This window comes from Nicotiana tabacum, chromosome 8, assembly GCF_000715075.1.
Source record: "Nicotiana tabacum cultivar K326 chromosome 8, ASM71507v2, whole genome shotgun sequence".
In the NCBI taxonomy this organism is placed as follows: domain Eukaryota; kingdom Viridiplantae; phylum Streptophyta; class Magnoliopsida; order Solanales; family Solanaceae; genus Nicotiana; species Nicotiana tabacum.
Genome location: NC_134087.1, coordinates 51622976 through 51641742, shown reverse-complemented (window position 1 = coordinate 51641742; position 18767 = coordinate 51622976). Strand labels below are relative to the sequence as shown.

General features: G+C 34.6%; 1 long non-coding RNA gene across 1 annotated transcript; it reads right to left on the bottom strand.

Annotated features, from left to right (window-relative positions):
* Positions 1-289: 289 nt before the first annotated feature.
* Positions 290-10690, bottom strand: LOC107828910 (uncharacterized). Its single transcript, XR_001657806.2, has 3 exons — positions 10552-10690; positions 9329-9414; positions 290-765 (listed from the first exon to the last, which is right to left on the bottom strand). It is a non-coding gene; the product is annotated as an uncharacterized LOC107828910 (long non-coding RNA).
* Positions 10691-18767: the final 8077 nt, after the last annotated feature.

The window sequence follows — 18767 nt, the reverse complement described above, 5'->3', positions numbered from 1 at the left end:
ATAGAAAATCACTAATTAATTAATTTTTTAACCAAAAGTCTATCATAGAAAATGTCACATTAATTTCCTCCTAGTGACTTTATGTGATACCTCGGAAGAGTTGAGTGGCTTTTTGGTAACAGAAAATAGTTCATTTACGTTCCTTATATTTAGGTAGGGTTGAGTAATTTCTTTAATATAAAAATATAAAGTAAAAATTGAGTAACCACTCATATTAACCCCACAAAATGTTGTAAACAAACTAGCTAAAAGGAAGCCGAGCATATTGATCATTGCTTAGAACACATGATAAAATTAAAAAACACTTCAATACAACCATCAAGTATGGTTACACACTTTTATTTCATAAAAGCACAAACACAAAGCAGAAAGAGACATAATACACATTATATGCAATATCAATCATGGTACACAGAAAGATTTAGCCTAGGCTCAAAATCTTCGGCAAAGGAGTTTTCTTGTTTAAGACCAGCGTCATATCATTATAACCAGTTGCACTAGGCCTTGGCACGAAATCTTTCGTAAATAGTAATGATTTCTCAGCTTCTTCCAACTTGGCGTCGTCGTGGTAGACAAATAGTTAGGCCTTGGTTCAAAGGCTTCATCTCCAACAGAAAATGATGTGTAACAATCAGTTTTCTCTTTGGAGAGAGGAACTGAATGCCGAGGCATAAGATGTTTGATTGCTTCAGGCATTGGCTCATCTTTCATCATAGCTCTCCAGTATTCTCCAGGGTCTTTTATTGCATAAGTGCTGCTTGTGTACTGCCCGAGAAAGAGAGACCATAAAAAGACTTTTAAATATATGATGTATGAAATTCTTTATGTTCGAGTACATAATGTGTGTGTGTATATATATGCACAAGTATTTAGTACATGCAAGGGAAAATGTAGGCTTTAATATATGGGTTCTGCAGAACCCAATAATGTTTGCCAAAATTTTATGTACGTATCAAGAAATTCACTAAGTATATACAGAAATTAAATTCAGAACTCAGTTATTAAAAATTGAGATCGTCCTAAAATAAAGTGTTGGGTTTTATGTATTTAATTATATTAAATACTTAAAAGAGGGTGAATGGGAAATGGAGGGAAATGAAATTTTTGAGTGAAATTTTAAGTTTTCCTCTCTTGGCAATGTGACATTGTCTCATATTGGAAGAGGAAGAGTTTTTTTATGGATATATAAGCAATTGCTCTTCTTATAACTCTTAAAGAGTTGAGAAGAAGGCAAGCCTCGCATCGTCGTCGTCGTCGTCGCTCGGCTCGAGTTCGGCTTCGGCTTCGGCTTTAGCTTCGATCAAATGATTGATTGATTAATTTTTTGGACCAAATTTATTTTTTAATAGTAAAATATTAACAGAAATGTTATTAAATATTTATTTTAATAACAGAATATTAATATTAAAATAAATATTAATATTAAATCCTCCAATCCGTTTTTCTGTTTTGGTAACAGAAAATTAGCAACCCTCTTCAATTTTCTCTCTTTATTGTTGAGTAAATAGCCATTTATGTAATGACATTTATGCTGAGGCTGTTTTGCATAAACAACCATTCTGAAGAGTTGCACCTCTTCCGATTTCAGCCCAACCTTGGCTATAAATACAACACTATTCTGCTCAGAATTTCAATACAATTTTCTGAGTTTCTCTTCCTTCTTCTACATACTTTTAGCATCAAACAAAGCAACAGTAAATGTGATTTGCAACTGAACTTTGTGTTCGCTGAAACACTGGGGTTTGAAGTACCACTACACCAGTGTGTAATTCGTTCTATCCTGGGAGGAAATAATCCATAACCTTGGGTACTAGGAGGGGATTAAATTCCTTAAGGAAACACTGTGAATTCAGTGGGCTCGAATTGGTTTCTGTTATTTCGTTGTTCATTTCTGTTTATGTTCATTTATATTTCCAGAACTATTTTACAAATACAGTTTAATAACAAGCTTAAGAAATTTAATATATTTCTATATTTGTACGCACTATTTCTGGAGAGTAAAACTTTTGTGGTTTTGTACTCAATTAAAATTTACGTGATTTTAACGTTTGTGTCATTCTTTTACAGAAATGACTAATGATAATGTGAACCAACTTATTCCAATGGTGACTGCCAATGCCTCAACAAGCCGAACGACACCGGCAGCATTGGCACCGACAGAGAAACCCGGAAAATTTTTCAGGATTAATTTCAAGCGCTGGCAGTAAAAGATGTTCTTTTACTTGACTACTCTAAGTCTCCAGAAGTTCATCAAGGAAGATGTTCCTGTGCTGTCCGATGAAACTCCAGAAACTGAACGCTTTCTCGTGATTGAGGCGTGGAAGCATTCAGATTTTTTGTGCAAGAATTATATTCTAAGCGGGCTGGAGGATGCTTTGTATAATGTCTACAGTGGCGTGAAAACGTCAAAGGAACTGTGGACTGCGCTTGAAAAGAAATACAAAACTAAAGATGCCGGGTTGAAGAAGTTTGTTGCTGCAAAGTTTTTGGACTACAAAATGGTAGATACCAAGTCTGTTATTACCCAAGTCCAGGAATTGCAAGTGATTATTCACGATCTCCTTGTTGAAGTTATAAATCAAATTAATACTGATGTTGAAAGTAGTAATGTTAGTATTTTTACTAACAAAAATTTTATTTAAGGTCTTGTCATCAATGAAGCATTCTAAGTAGCAGCGATGATTGAGAAGTTGCCTCCTTTTGTGGAAGGACTTCAAAAACTACTTGAAACACAAACGCAAGGAGATGTCCCTTGAAGATCTCATTGTTCGGTTGAAAATCGAATAGGACAACAAAGCTGCTGAAAAGAGAGGCCGTGGAAACTCAACAATAATGGGAGCAAATATTGTTGAAGAGAACAAAAAGAGGAAGAAGGCTTCTAGACCGAAATACAACCCAAGAAAGAAGTGGTTAAGTGGAAATTGCTACAACTGTAGAAAAGACGGACACAAATCTACGGAGTGTCATGCTTCGAAGAAAGACAAGAAGAAGGGTCAAGCAAACATGGTTGAAAAGCATGATGATGTTGATGAATTGTTTGCCATGCTTTCTGAGTGCAACTTGGTGGGCAATCCTAAAGAGTGGTGAATTGATTCTGGAGCCACTCGCCATATTTGTGCTGTTAGAGAAGCTTTTTCTACTTATGCTCCTGTTGGACCCGATGAGACGATTTTTATGGGAAATGCTGCAATGGTCAAGATTGAAGGATATGGGAAGATATTTCTCAAAATGACTTCCGGCAAAGTGGTGACTTTGAACAACATCCTTCATGTTCTCGAGATTAGGAAGAATTTAGTCTCTAGTGGACTTCTTGTTAAGAATGGTTTTAAATGTGTATTTATATCCGATAAGGTTGTAATAAGTAAGAACGAGATGTTTGTAGGAAAAGGTTACCTCACTAAGGACCTTTTCAAGCTGAATATAATGGTTTTTGAAAATAATAATAAAACTTCAGCTTCATCTTACTTACTTGAGTCAAATGAATTATGGCATATAAGTTTGGGTCATGTTAATTATAAAACCTTGCGGAAAATGATTAATTTGGAAGTATTACCTAAGTTTGAATTTGCAAATCAAAATTTCAAGTATGTGTGGAATCTAAGTATGTTAAACATCCTTATAAGTCAGTTGAAAAGAATTTAAATCCTTTACACTTAATTAACACAGATATTTGTGACATGAAGTCAATACCATCTCGCGATGGAAAGAAGTATTTCATAACTTTTATTGACGATAGAATGAACATTTTGCTATGTTTACTTACTTAATAGTAAAGATGAAGCAATAGACACATTCAAGCAATACAAAAATGAAGTTGAAACGCAACTTGACAAAAAAATCAAAATGATAAGAAGTGATAGGGGTGGTGAATATGAATCTCCTTTTGGACAAATATGTTTAGAATATGGAATTATTCATCAAACAACGGCCCCTTACACGCCCCAATCCAATAGAATTGTAGAAAGAAAGAATCGTTCATTAAAGGAGATGATGAACACATTATTGATAAGTTTTGGTTTGCCACAGAACTTGTGGGGGAAGCCGTTCTTACGGCTAGCCGAATACTAAATCGAGTACTACATAGCAAAACACAATCCATTCCATATGAAAAATAGAAAGGAAGAAAGCTCAACTTGAATTATTTTAAAGTGTGGGGGTGTCTGGCAAAAGTGCAAGTTCCTCAACCCAAAAGGATAAAAATAGGACCGAAAACCGTTGATTGTGTTTTCATAGGATATGCAACTAATAGTAAAGCATATTGATTTTTTGTTCATAAATCAAAAAAATCCCGACATTCATAAATATAGTTATAGAATCAAATAATGTTGAGTTCTTTGAAAATATATATCCGTATAAAAAGGAATGTGAGTCGATTGGTGAAGGATCTAAACGACCTTGGGAAGAAACAAAAGAAAGTACACTTAACCAGGAGGATCCAAGACGTAGTAAATGTCAAAGAACGTCTACTTCATTTGGACTAGATTTTGTGATTTTTTTTTTTGAAAAATTAGCCTCAAACATTTAAAGAAGCTATGTCTTCTTCGGAATCATTGTTATAGAAAGAGACAGTCAATAGTGAAATAGAATCCATATTGAACAACCATACATGGGAATTGGTTGATCTTCCTCCTGGAAATAAACCGTTGGGTTCTAAATGGATTTTTAAGAGGAAAATGAAAGATGATGGCACTATTGACAAATATAAGGAAAGACTTGTGGTCAAAGGGTATAGACAATGAGAAAGTCTTGACTAATTTGATACATACTCTCCAGTTACAAGAATTACGTCCATACGGACGTTAGTAGTGTTAGCTGCAGTTTATGGTCTTGAAATTCATCAAATGGATGTTAAGACAGCCTTCTTAAATGGAGAGTTGGAGGAAGAAATCTACATGGAACAACCTGAAGGGTTTGTGATTCCAGGTAAAGAAACGAAGGTCTGTAGACTTGTTAAGTCCCTTTACGGACTAAAACAAGCACCCAAACCATGGCATGCAAAATTTGACCAAACAATGTTGTCAAATAGGTTTAAGATAAATGAATGTGATAAATGTGTGTACATTAAAAATGTTTCAAATCACATAATCATTATTTTCTTATATGTGGATGATATGCTCATAATGAGTAATGACATTGCCAACATAAATGCTACTAAGCGTATGCTAACTAGCAAGTTTGATATGAAAGACTTGGTAGTTGCTGATTTAATTCTGGGGATTATGATCCATAAGACTCCTCAAGGTCTGGCATTGTCACAATCTCATTATATTAAGACAGTGCTTGAAAAGTTCAAGCACTTAGGGTTTAAAGTTGCAAAGACTCCAATTGATGTGAATCTTGCATTAGCAAAAACAAAGGCCAAAACATATCACAGTTGGATTATGCTCGTGTGTTGGGATTCTTAATGTACATCATGAATTGTACACGACCAGATATAGCTTGTGCTATAAGTAAATTGAGTCGATACACGAGCAATACAGGTCAATCTCATTGGATGACAATGAAACGAGTTTTGGGATATTTAGAACATACCCAGAGCTTTGCTTTGCACTACCGTAAATATCCTGTTGTGATAAGGGATATTGTGATGAAAATTGGATCACCGGTTCAACTGATTCTAAGTCCACAAGTGGATATATATTCACTATTGATGGAGGAGCGGTATCTTGGAAGTCATCCAAACAAACTTGTATTGCCCGCTCTACAATGGAGGCTGAGTTTATAGACTTGAATAAAGCCGGTGAAGAAGCTGAATGGCTCCGGAATTTCTTGGAAGATATTCCATTTTGGCCCAAACCGTTGGCACCAATATGCATACATTGTGATAGTCAAGCGGCAATTGGAAAGGCTGGGAGCGTTATGCATAACGGTAAATCTCGTCATATAGGACGAAGACATAAAACCGTTAGACAATTGCTCTCTAGAGGAATTATCACGATTGACTATGTAAAATCAAGTGATAATGTGTCAGATCCACTTATAAAAGGCCTAATTAGAGAGGTAGTTGAAAAATCATCAAGGAGAATGAGACTGTGGCCGAGAACAAGTCATAGTGGAGGTAACTCTACCTAGAAGACTGGAGATCCCAAGATCTAGGTTCAAGGAGATCAAACAAAGTCATTAATGACAGTTCAACATTGTCAACTAAACTTTTGGTCCATTCTTGTGATGAGACAATGTCCAGTACTAAGGATAAAACATTAATGCTTTTTAATGATTTCTAAATTTGATGCGGGTTATATCAAATAGTGTATCTACAGGATGACACGTTTAGGACTCACATATGTAAGTGTGAAGTGTTAGCCGCTGCAAGGAGAATTTTGTAAGGCCAGTTCTCGATGCACTTATGAAACCATGCGGTGTTCATGGCTGAAACGAACACAACAATGAGAACCAAAGACGGTTAAGGGTTGGTTGTGTGACTTATGGTTGTCCAGGCATACACCAAAGTTCGACGGTTCAAAGATATCAAATCTATCGATTGATCGAGTATATCCGACATAAGTTCACTACGGAAAGTTCAAAGGAAAACTTACTTATCCAGATGCAATTAATCCTTGCTTGCGAATCACACAGTTTTCATGCATATTTCCGTGATATACCATTCCTCATTCATGTAGGGGTTGTTGGGTTTTATGTATTTACTTATATTAAATATTTAAAAGAGTGTTGAATGAGAAATGGAGGAAAATGAAATTTTTGAGTGAAATTTTAAGTTTCCCCCCTTGACAAAGGGACATTGTCCCATATTGGAAGAGGAAGAGGTTTTTTGGGTATATAAACAATTGCTCTTCTTCTATCTCTTAAAAAGTTGAGAAGAAGACAAGTCTCGCGTCATCGTCATTGTCGACGCTCGCTCGGCTCCGCTTCGGCTTCGGATTTGGTCAAATGATTGATTGATTAATTTTTTGGACAAAATTTATTTGTTAAAAGTAAAATATTACCAGAAATGTTATTAAATATTTGTTTTAATAACAGAATATTAATATCAAAATAAATATTAATATTAAATCCTCCAATCCGTTTTTCTGTTTTGGTAACAGAAAATTAACTACCCTCTTCAATTTTTCCTCTTTATTTTTCCTCTTTATTGTTGAGTAAATAGCCATTTATGTAATGACATTTATGCTGAGGCCGTTTTGCATAAACATCCATTCTGAAGAGTTGCACCTCTTCCGATTTCAGCCCAACTTTGGCTATAAATACAATATTATTCTGCTCAGAATTTCAATACGATTTTCTGTGTTTCTCCTTCTTCTTCTGCATACTTTTAGCATCAAACAAAGTAACAGTAAGTGTGATTTGCTACCGAACTTTGTGTTCGCTGAAACACTGGGGTTTGAAGTACCACTACACCAGTGTATAATTCTTTTTATCCTGGGAGGAAATAATCCATAACCTTGTATACTAGGAAGGGATTAAATTCCTTAAGGAAACACTGTGAATTCAGTGGGCTCGAATTGGTTTGTTATTTCGTTGTTCATTTCTGTTTATGTTCATTTATATTTCCAGAATTATTTTACAAATACAGTTTAATAACATAAAGAACCCACAGAATTCTAATATTAGATCTACCTTTGTAGGTACGGGGCATGTAAATATTTAGTACTAGTAGATATGTCCGCGCTTCGCGAGGTAATTAGAAACCTAAATAATATTTTTTGCTACACGAATATTTTAGTCTTGAAATCTTAACAGATTAGATTTTAAGTTGTAATCTATTTTATTATTAAGACTTAACATCACTTAAGTCTTTTTAATTTTCTAAGATAAAAAGAAATATTAATCTCTTTATGGTTATGTGTAACAAATTTAAAAGCATTATTTTTAATTTCTGCTATAAATTTATTTTAAGTATCTAACTTTTTTCCTTTTAAGTATTCAATTTCTTTTTATTCGAGTTAAATACTTAATACTTTCATAATATTCTCGCTGTCTTAAATGTAAACAGAAGGAATACTACATAAATAACACCTCAACTTAGCAACACGTTTCAAGTATTAAACTTTGCGCAAGACATATTTTTGTGCTTATAAAAGTAGACATCTCATGATGCCATGTAGGAAGTGTATTTGCTTTCTACAGGAAAAAAGTTAAAAATTTATTTTTTACGGCATGTCTTTCATTAAAATATTTTTTTCCTACTCTTTTACATTAAACTTTAATATATTGTTCTTTTTTTTTTCTTTTCTTCTCTTCCTATATTTTCTTTTTCCTCTACCGTATCTCTTTTGTAATATTTTTCCCTTTACATTTTCTTTCCCTTCCTTTCTTTTGCTTTTTCCCCCTATCGCAACTCAATTGGCACGAAAGTTACACAGTTTGCAACACTTTAATAATTTAGAACTTTTTAGCTGTGTTGCAAGATAAATAAATTGGATAAAATAACTTCAAATTCGATGATTTGGTTAGTTCATGCATCTATCTTCTAAAAAGCATAATAAATATATTTTTTTGGGCAAAATAAAGACATATTACTTAAATACCGATATATATTAGATTATGAAGGGTTTATACTTGATATTAGACATTGCAATTAAAAAAGAATTTTAAATATTTGAAAAAGAACAATCAACTTTGAGAAAATATGGTTTAGTGATTTAGATGATCTAACCATTTCTAGGTCCCAAAAAAATAAACCGAAGAAGAAGAGAAACCAATTGAAAACTGTAGTGAGCAGCAAAAAAAAAAAAAAAATTACATGAATGGACCATTGAAATAAAAACACACCCACCAAATTAGAGAAATAGAAGAGAACAACTAACCTTTTAAAAACAATTATTATCAAGTAAAAATAATACATCAATAAAAAATCAAAAAATAAAAATACAATATTCTAGGTCAAACAAATTATAAAAAGATAAACAACACAAAGGGGGGAAAAGATTTCAATCGAATTTATCTCCTCTATATATTAAATCGGTGGTAGTAATAACAGAAGATTTATGAACGAAAAGGGAGATTTCATTTGGTGAAGGACGGGTGAGAGAAGGAATGGCAAGAGAGGGTGAGATTAATTATGAAGATTAGAAGACATGACTCTTAGAAGAGAAAGAGAGTGAGGCTAAATAAGATTGAAAGATATGATTATTTTTTTTAAAAGCAAATATATGAAAAAACGATATAAAAAACAATGGAAACATAACAATAATTATCAATAATTTCAAAATCCTTCCTCTGCATCATAAAAAGATTAGCAGCCATTATATATATGATCATAGTCATTATGTGCATCATAAAAAGAAAAATTACATATGCTAATTTCTTCAAGTATTCTTCAAAAGTAACGCGAAATTAGAAAAGCTAGAAAATTTAAAAAGATCTGTACCAAAATCATGTCGAAGTAGCACTTCGTTGTAAAGAAGTTCAAGGCACGCAATTAATGTCCGATGACATCATGAAGAAGGTATTTCACTGAAAATGAAGAAAGTATTACTTACAAAAGAAAGTTAAATGAAAACAATTGAAATAAGAATATAAAAATTTAACACGTAATTCCAACAAGTTGTGAAAGATTCCGTAGGACTTTGAAGTAGAATGCAAAATTGGAAGGCGGGTTGGAATTTTCTTTTTCTTAATAGCAAGTGAATTTAAGGACTTTTAATATGTAGAAATGAATGATTTGTTTCCAATCTCTAATGATGATGTTTTGCATTCGTCAACGTTTTGTTATTAAAGGGCTTAGTGTGTAACAGTTATTTCCTTAACCTTAATTAGTGGGGAGGTGCCTTTTCAATTAATTAATGAGGTAAAAATTAAAATAAGAGAAAAATTAAAAAAAGGAGAAAAAAGATAAATATGATTCCTAGCTATTGAGACATACCACATCACTCTTTGATATCCCTCTTTTATATATATATATATATATATATATATAGAGAGAGAGAGATTGGCGGATAAAGTTCTATGTAAAATTCTAGTGCATTTGAAGAGTAATTTGCAGAAAATTTCTATTATTATTTACACATGTTCGATAAAGATATGCCAAAACAAATGAATGGTCTGTTTAAATAGGTTAAACCCCTCACTAGCTATATGATCTTAAATGGTTAGGTTTGTGCAAAATCCAAATGTTAGTTATGCTCAAGAACCAAGCATTTTTTTAAATAGTGAAAATGTATACTATTCCATCTGTTTCAATTTTTCATGAACCTTTCTCCTCTTGATTCAGTATGACCCCATTTCTGATAAGGAAACTATTTTAGTTTTAGGATTCCATATTACCTTTAATAAAAGATTTTCATGATAACCACACAAATGGTACAAAATTTTTAAGACCATGGGTTTTAACAATCTTATTGCCACACAAATATTATGGTATGTTTAAGATTATAAATTTTAAAAGTTTTTGTCTTTTTAACAACCTTTGTGCCCAGTCAAATATGTTCACATAAATTGAAAGAGATGAAGTATAAGTTAAATAATTCAATTGTTAAAATCTGATATGAAAAGACATTGTAATTCGAAAGGCAAGGCAGTTGAGAAAGAAGTAGTAATTAATAATAAACCGCCAAAAAGGAGGCCTAGAATTAATCATCTATGAAAACTTACCAGGGCAAGTGAAAAGAGCAGGATTAAAGCAACAAGCAATTTCATGGTCACTTCGCTAGGAATATGTATGACTCAGAAGCTATTGCTATTAGTTGATCTTTGCTAAAGCATATTATGAGCTTATATAGACAAGTTAAGCTATTATAAAATCATATTGCAGGTAACAAGTTATTATGAAGCTTCAATATGATTCACACACTCTTGTAGGACCGATGAGAGACGTAAAATATTCATAAACAAATAGGAGGAGGCCCCTATTAGCTTTTTTGACACATATATATTATTGATGACCAAATAATTTAAGTAGACTCCATTTGCTCATAAATAATACAGCTGCCTATTTACGTTTTAGTGTTTGCAAATATCTGGCAATCAATATCCGTGATATTGCTTTTCAGTATTTAAGATAGTGGTGAAATATTGTAATTTTTTGTTGGGCTAATGCTAGATCATTCCTAAGATAGCCATATGAGTTATGTTTCTATTTTTTTGTACTTAACTTTTGCATTATAAAATAATTTAATTCAAATAAAAAAAACTATCACGACCCAAAATCACCAATCGCGATGACACCTAACTCAACCCGCTAGGTAAATCAACTAACAAACAAAAACTACTCATCTGAGATTATAAGAAAATAGAGAATAGATAACTGAACATTTACAAATTTATCCAAGACCTGGTAGTACGACTTATGAGCTTTTAAGACTTGGCATTTACAAAACTAGTATGAATAAATACACGTTCTGTTTGAAAGATACATAAACAAAATAACAAAAGCTAAGCTACAAAGGATAAGAGGTAGCTACATCCGAATGCGCGGACATCTTCAGAATCAGCACCCGACATCACCAGTAGCTCAACTTCAGAAATCTATACACATCGTACAGAAGTGTAGTATAAGTACAACCGACCTCATATACTGGTATGTATTTTGTCTAACCTCGTCGAAGCAGTAACGTTGCTTTTAGTTAAAAGATGCTTATTGTTATAAACTGTACATTAGACTAATAGTAAAAGCAGTTCAAAACATAACAGATAAAAGTACCGTATACAACTCCGCGAGACAGTCAACAATTACTAAAAGGAATCACAGTAGTATATTTACAATCTTTCCTGGTATAAGAAGTATATCCAAGATATCACGTCAAACGACATGGTAACACCCTTCATGCTTCTATCTCTGCCTCACGATATATATATATATAAATTTTTTTGTGACAAATCAATTAGCACCGCAACATCCTTCATGCGTTCAATTCATCCTCCCAAATGTACGAGTAACAGAACCAACCAGATGATAGAAATATCAATAACAGGAATTACAGAGTAGGAAATACGCAAGTACAACAATGGACAAGGATACACATGTGGGCAACAATAAATGATTAAGCGAAAAGCACGTGAGTAATAACAACAATTGGAAAACAAAGAATATCAACTTCAATTAACTAGCATATTGGAGGCCTAAGTACAAATATAATAAATAAGATAGAAATACATGTTTTTTACAAGTAAGGGCGTGAATGACTAACATGGTGGAAGGCTTATACTAAAGTGCAACAGAATAGATACAACATGAGTATAATTATAAAAGCATGAAATAGGCATGATATTTGCAAGTTAAGCAAGTATAAGATATGAGCAACACAACAACAAATGAAATAGAGATCAATGATAGAACAATAGCAACAAGTCACATAAGATCTATAATTATGACAATAACAGTTCAAGGTAAAGACATGAACGTATACACGTAAGATTGATATCAAACATAATGCATGTCCCTCATTCTCGCCTACATGGAAACACCCATCGTGCCATGACCTCACGATAACACACAATCATAACAATATAAATGAAATGGTATGACATCACCCTTTGTGCTTTTACTCTCAAATAATTTGGCACGGCATCACCCTTCGTGCTTTTATTCTCAATAACATGGCACAACATCACCCTTCGTGCTTTACACTCTTTATCACATGATAATGAATATAAAATGGCACGACATCATCCTTCGTGCTTTACACTCTTCCTTACCAAGCATATGAATATCAATAAAATGGCAAGACAAGAAGTATAAATAACATCGAGGAGAGTGTTCAACGAATATTCCAAACAAATTCTCATTCACTTCATTACAAGTCAACAATGATTCAATGAACCCTCAAGGGCCATATAATTCAAGTACTTCCATAAATTCCTCAATTTATCAACAACACAAGTATGGAATCTAGCTCAAAATACCGGCTGTAGCAATGTTTTAATGATTTATGAGATGACAAAATTAGATGCATCAATGTATTCTAAGAATTCTATCAAATTTGATCAAGTTATATTAGACTAAGTCTCTATTCTAACATTTAATACTATGTTCTCAATATCTAGAAGTCAAGTGAGTTATGAAGCAAGAAGGTCAAGAAATTCTAGAAATTCTACAAACACAAATATAACATAATCCACCCACGAGCATGATTAACCCAGGCACATACATATACGCTCGTCACCTCATATATGTATCACCCCCGCATGTAGAAAACATTGACAAATAGGAGAAAAAATTCCCTCAACAAAGTTAGGCAAAACACGTACCTCGAACAAGCCAATAACATTACCGAGCAAGCCAATTGATGCTCCAAAAATACCATCACGCGCGTAGTGACCTCCAAACGGCTCAAAACTAGCCAAAAGAAACTCAAATACATCAAATAAAGCTCAAGAAAACAATTCCAAATGATAAAGATCGAATCCTAAATCAAATCCCAAATCCGGCCGAAAAATTACACTCAGGCCCACGCCTCGGAACCCAACAAAACTCACAAAATCCGACAATCCTTTCAATTACAAGTCCAACTAGTTTCACTCAATTACGACTTCAAATCGATGTTCAAAACTCAAAAATTCATATTATGAAACTTAAGGCCAAAACCCTCAATTTTCTCTTTAAATTCATCAACTAAAAGCTAAAATCGATGATGGATTCGTGGAATATAACCAAAACCGAGTTGAGAACACCTACCCCAATTCATATGGTGAAAATCACCTAAACAATTTTCCAATTCCAAGCTCCCCAACTCAAAATATATTAAATGAACAAACCCTCATTTTAACATTGTTCTGCCTCCTTTTTTGTGCCAAATAATCTCGAAACTCGCTTTTGATACCTCCAATAGATTTCTTGTGAAATTCTAGTCAAGTTAGGCTCTTGAATCACTCCATTTGACCTTATATTAAAGAAAATATGTTGGTTTCAATATTTGGAAATAATGCAGATTTTTAAATACGAAGTTAGTGGCAATTTCGTAATTAATCTGAAAATATGACAACCCAATTCTTAGTAAAATGATCATAAACTCCTCATACTATGTCCAAATTCGAAGATTCTTTTTTATATGACTCTGTAATTACGATACAGATCTAATACTGCAATAAAAATAGAAATTGGAGCTCATTTGCTGCATGTAGTACCATTTATGCTTGAAGAAACAACGTCGAAACATTAGAAAAAAACGAGCGCAACACAACCCAAACCTATCCAAAACTCACCCGAGCCCTTCGGGGCTACGTCCAAACATACCAACAAGTCCCATAACATAACACGCACTTATTTGAGGCCTCAAAACACATATAACAACATCGAAACGGAGAATCACACCTCAATCCACAAATCAATGAACTTGGAACTTCAAACTTCCACAGTCGATGCTGAAACCTATCAAATCACGTCCGATTATCCTTAAATTTTGCAAACAAGTCACATTTGATATTACGGGCCTGCTCCAATTTCTGAAATTGAGATCTGACCCTGATACCAAAAAGTTCACTTCAGTTAAACTTTCCAAAAAATCCAACTTTTGCCATGTCGAGCCAAATTCAACTACGGACCCAAATCACAATCCAGATGCGCTCCTAAGTCCAAAGTCTTCCAACAGAGCTAACGGAACCATCAAAATTCTAATCCGATGTCAAATACTAAAAAGTCAAACTCGATTAACTCTTTCAAATTTAAAGCTCCCTAGTTGCGAATCATTCTCAAATCAGTCCCGAATAATCTGAAAACCAAAACTAATGATTCACATAAGTCAAAATACATCATGCAGAGCTACTCATGCTCGTAAACTATCGAGGGAAGTCTAAATACTCAAAACGACAAGTCGGGTCGTTACATCATCCACCACTTAAACACACATTCGGACGAACGTGTCAGGAGTCGTTTCAAAGCTATCAAATCATGGTGTAACCCTAATACGCATAAACTCGAGGGTGATCCCACGTTACCTTGATCCACATAAGCCTGCTAAACTAACATAATTAGAGATCCTTATTTCAACCTTGGTCCTTAAACCTTAGAACTCAATCTCTACCATCCATAACTCATTAGAAGACCCGAATCCCACAACCACACACTGTATAAGTCTAAACAAGCTGTATCAAGTCACAACCATAACACAAGATGTAATCACATGATATACCCCATTACTTCGATATTCACAGTAAGAACTACTGACCACTATTATGGCCCAAAACAAATCCGGTGTCGGCAACAAACCTTATATCTATTAGAACCTCGTTCAAAACCTTCATACCCTACCTGTCACGACCCTAAACCCAGACCCGGTTGTGATGAAGCCTCTCATCAAGACATGGCCAGCCGACATAACACCCAATTCATTTTTAAACAATTAAAATAATACAATTTAAGTCATTATCATGCTAATAATCCCAAAATAGAAGTGAACTAGTACAATTTGTGGAAAACCAACATAGCCCGACATCGGGATGTTACTAGTCATGAGTATCTAACATAAGTCTAAGAGTATGAAAGAGTTTATACAGTATATTAAAGAACTAGAAATGGAGAGTAAGATAGAAGGGAGAAACACTAGGCTGCGAACGCCGAGCAACTACCTAGTGGACTCCGAATAGCCCGCTGGGAGCGATCAACCCTCACTGGAGGGACCCTAAGCTCCTGAATCTGCACACAGGGTGCAGGGAATAAAGTGAGTACTCCAACTCAGTGAGTAATAACAATAAATGAAGAATGAGCGATAAGAAATCACGAAAACACAACAACATGCTATAAAGAGGCAATGTTAAACCAGTACAATACAATAAAATAGCGAGAAAAGATAAATTCATAAAATTAGCCCCTTGGGTACTATATCAACAGAATCAGCCCATCGGGCAATAATATGGAACAACACCAGCCCCTCGGGCTATATCTCATATCAAAATGGGTACCCGCGCTCATTGGGGTGTATAGACTCCAGGAGGGGCCCCTTACAGCCCAAGCGCAATATCAAGCCATCTCGTGGCATAATCAATTGGCTCTCTGCCTCAAATCAAGCCACCCTGTGGAATAACAACTCAGGCCCTCGGCCTTGTAATCATAAAGCAGTACAACACTGCTGCGGCGTGCAGCCCGATCCTATAATAACCTCACAACACAAGCCCTCAACCCTACTTAGTCAGAAATCTCTAAAAGCCACTCGGGCATAGTAAAATATGATGCTCGGCCCAAAATATCATTTAAAGTGTTAAAACAGAACATGGCTAAGTTATGAAAATAATATAATATAGCATGACTGAGTACAAATATAAAATCAAAACAGTGAGGAAATAGCAGTAAAAATCCCCCAAGGGTCCAAACAGTTGGCACGAGACCCAAATATGGCATTCAACCCAAATATGATGATAACAGACAGTTTTCAATCAAATACACACTAAAACAGTCATTTGGGATGGACTAAGTCTCAATCCCAACAGTGCACAACCCCACGCTCGTCATCTAGCGTGTGCGTCATCGCCACATAGCACAACGATGTGAAATTCGGGATTTCATACCCTCAAGATAACATTTACTGTTACACCCCGCAATATTACGTCCCGCAGTAATATATATTGCGATGATGTTACCCTCTATAGTATTACACTACGATGATGTTGCGCTTCGCAGTATCAAATTACGATGATGTTTCACCCTGTAGTATTGTACGTTGAATTTGTAAGGTAATTAACATCAGTCCAAGGAAAAGATTATTCGGAGATTATAAGGATTATGCTATTTCAAACAAGTAATAAGTAAATTCGTGAAGGTGAGAGGGGAAGCAAGTCAAAGGAAACGAATTTCCGTCCAAGTTTGACATTTGGGATAAAATACGGTCGAGCAGTATTTCCAGCGATAATACCCGATAATTATGAACTAGTACCATGCAAGGTACCATATGACCACGGTAGTATAAGGTATAAAGTATATATGAAGTATTTTGAAAATAAATAGAATTTTAAGTAATTTTTAAATTATGCGTGTAATTAATTAATTACCGGGTAACGGGACATTAACCGGTTAACTAATAAGTGGATAAAAATTAATAAAATTTCACCCAAAAGAAACGTGGCAGCCAATCACTTTCCAAACAATGACTCATGGTCATGTTGGAGTAGGTGGCTACCCAAGGGTTGATTGAACTTAATAAGTAACTTAATTTGATTGCATCTTCCTTTTTGTACAAAAAGAACCAAAAGATGCTCTTGATTCACAAGATGCTCGAGATTGGAATTTAAAAAGGAAATGTTAGCTTCTTGGTCTTGAAGACGTTAGCCAATGTTTAGCCAATTCAAGCTTTAAACAAAGCAAATTTTTCATTTCTTATGAACAAACACAACCAGAACGACGAGCTTCCACAAGAAAACATTTTCCAACCAAAAAGAAAAAAAAACTCAACGAAGATTATTGGGAGTTTAACAACGTACAAATTTTACGGTTCTAAAGGAATATGGTGCAATCTCCTCCGGAAATATTATACGGAGTTTTTCCTACTCCAGGTATGTTAAGGCTATCCCTTCTTTCTTTTGGCATGATCCATACGATACGAATGAAACATGCAAATGCACAAATTCCATGAATGACTCTATTCATAGAAGTATTAAAGATATCTATGTTCTTGAATTTCCGTGTATCATAACATTTTATCATTTGTTCATGGGTCTCAGAAAAATACGGAAGTTGAAAAGAGTTTACTTTATGATATTATTCAAAGGCAAAATGGTCTTATGAGATTCCGAAAGATTTTATTAACGTACTTTTCATGCATTGCATTCATATGCATTGAACCATGACCAGATGGCGTTATATACGCGTATATATGTAAATATATGTATATGGGATATGGGAAAAGTTTACGGCGTTATATACGCACCACCACCTGATCAGCTGGTATATGTTAATGATGTGGCTGAAATATGATTCAAACGGCGTTATATACGCGTATATATGTATGTGTTCAAACGCCGTTATATACGCATATATATGTATGTATATATATATGTATATGGGATATGGGAAAGATTATGGCATTATATACGCACCACCACCTGATCAGTTGGTATACGATGATGATTTTGCCCACAATGGCCGATATGATATGAATGGGATGCCCTCAGAGGCTGATGATGTTGTGAAATATGTACCTATTCACAACATGACATTCATACGCATATGCATGATGCTAAAAGTAATTTATGATTTACAAAAGTTATTCAGACTTACAGGTTGAGTAATGTACTCTATATGTCTTCCATGTCTCTTATGTATTTATTTATGTGCCTTACATACTCAGTACCTTATTCGTACTGACATCCCTTTTGCCCGGGGACGCTGCGTTTCATGACCGCAGGTCCCGATAGATAGGTCGAGAGCCCTCCATATAGGCTATCAGCTCAGCGAAAGATGTTGGTGCACTCCATTTGCTTTGGAGTTGCTTGTTTGGTTAGTATGAGTTAGACATGTATTGTTTGGTATGGCGGGACTCTGTCCCGACCTTTATGACATTTATCTACTCTTAGAGGCTTGTAGACATATGTCGTGTACGTGAAAGATTGTACGACCTTGTCGGCCTATGTTTTGAGTTTATAAATGATCATGTTGGCCTATTAGGCCCGTATGTCACGTGTATATGATGATGTAATAAGAAAGATACATTACATTGGTACTCGGTTGAGTAAGGTACCGGGTGCCTGTCGCGGCCCATCAGTTTGGGTCATGACAATTACAATCATTACTCACCTCTATCCGGTCCAAACTCTAGCCCGTGATGCCCTTGCCTCTCGAATCGACCTCCGGATACTCCAAATCTAACCAAAATTAGTACATAAACCATCAAAATGTGCTAAGGGAACAAAGCCCAATCAAAAGTAATCAAAATACCACGCAA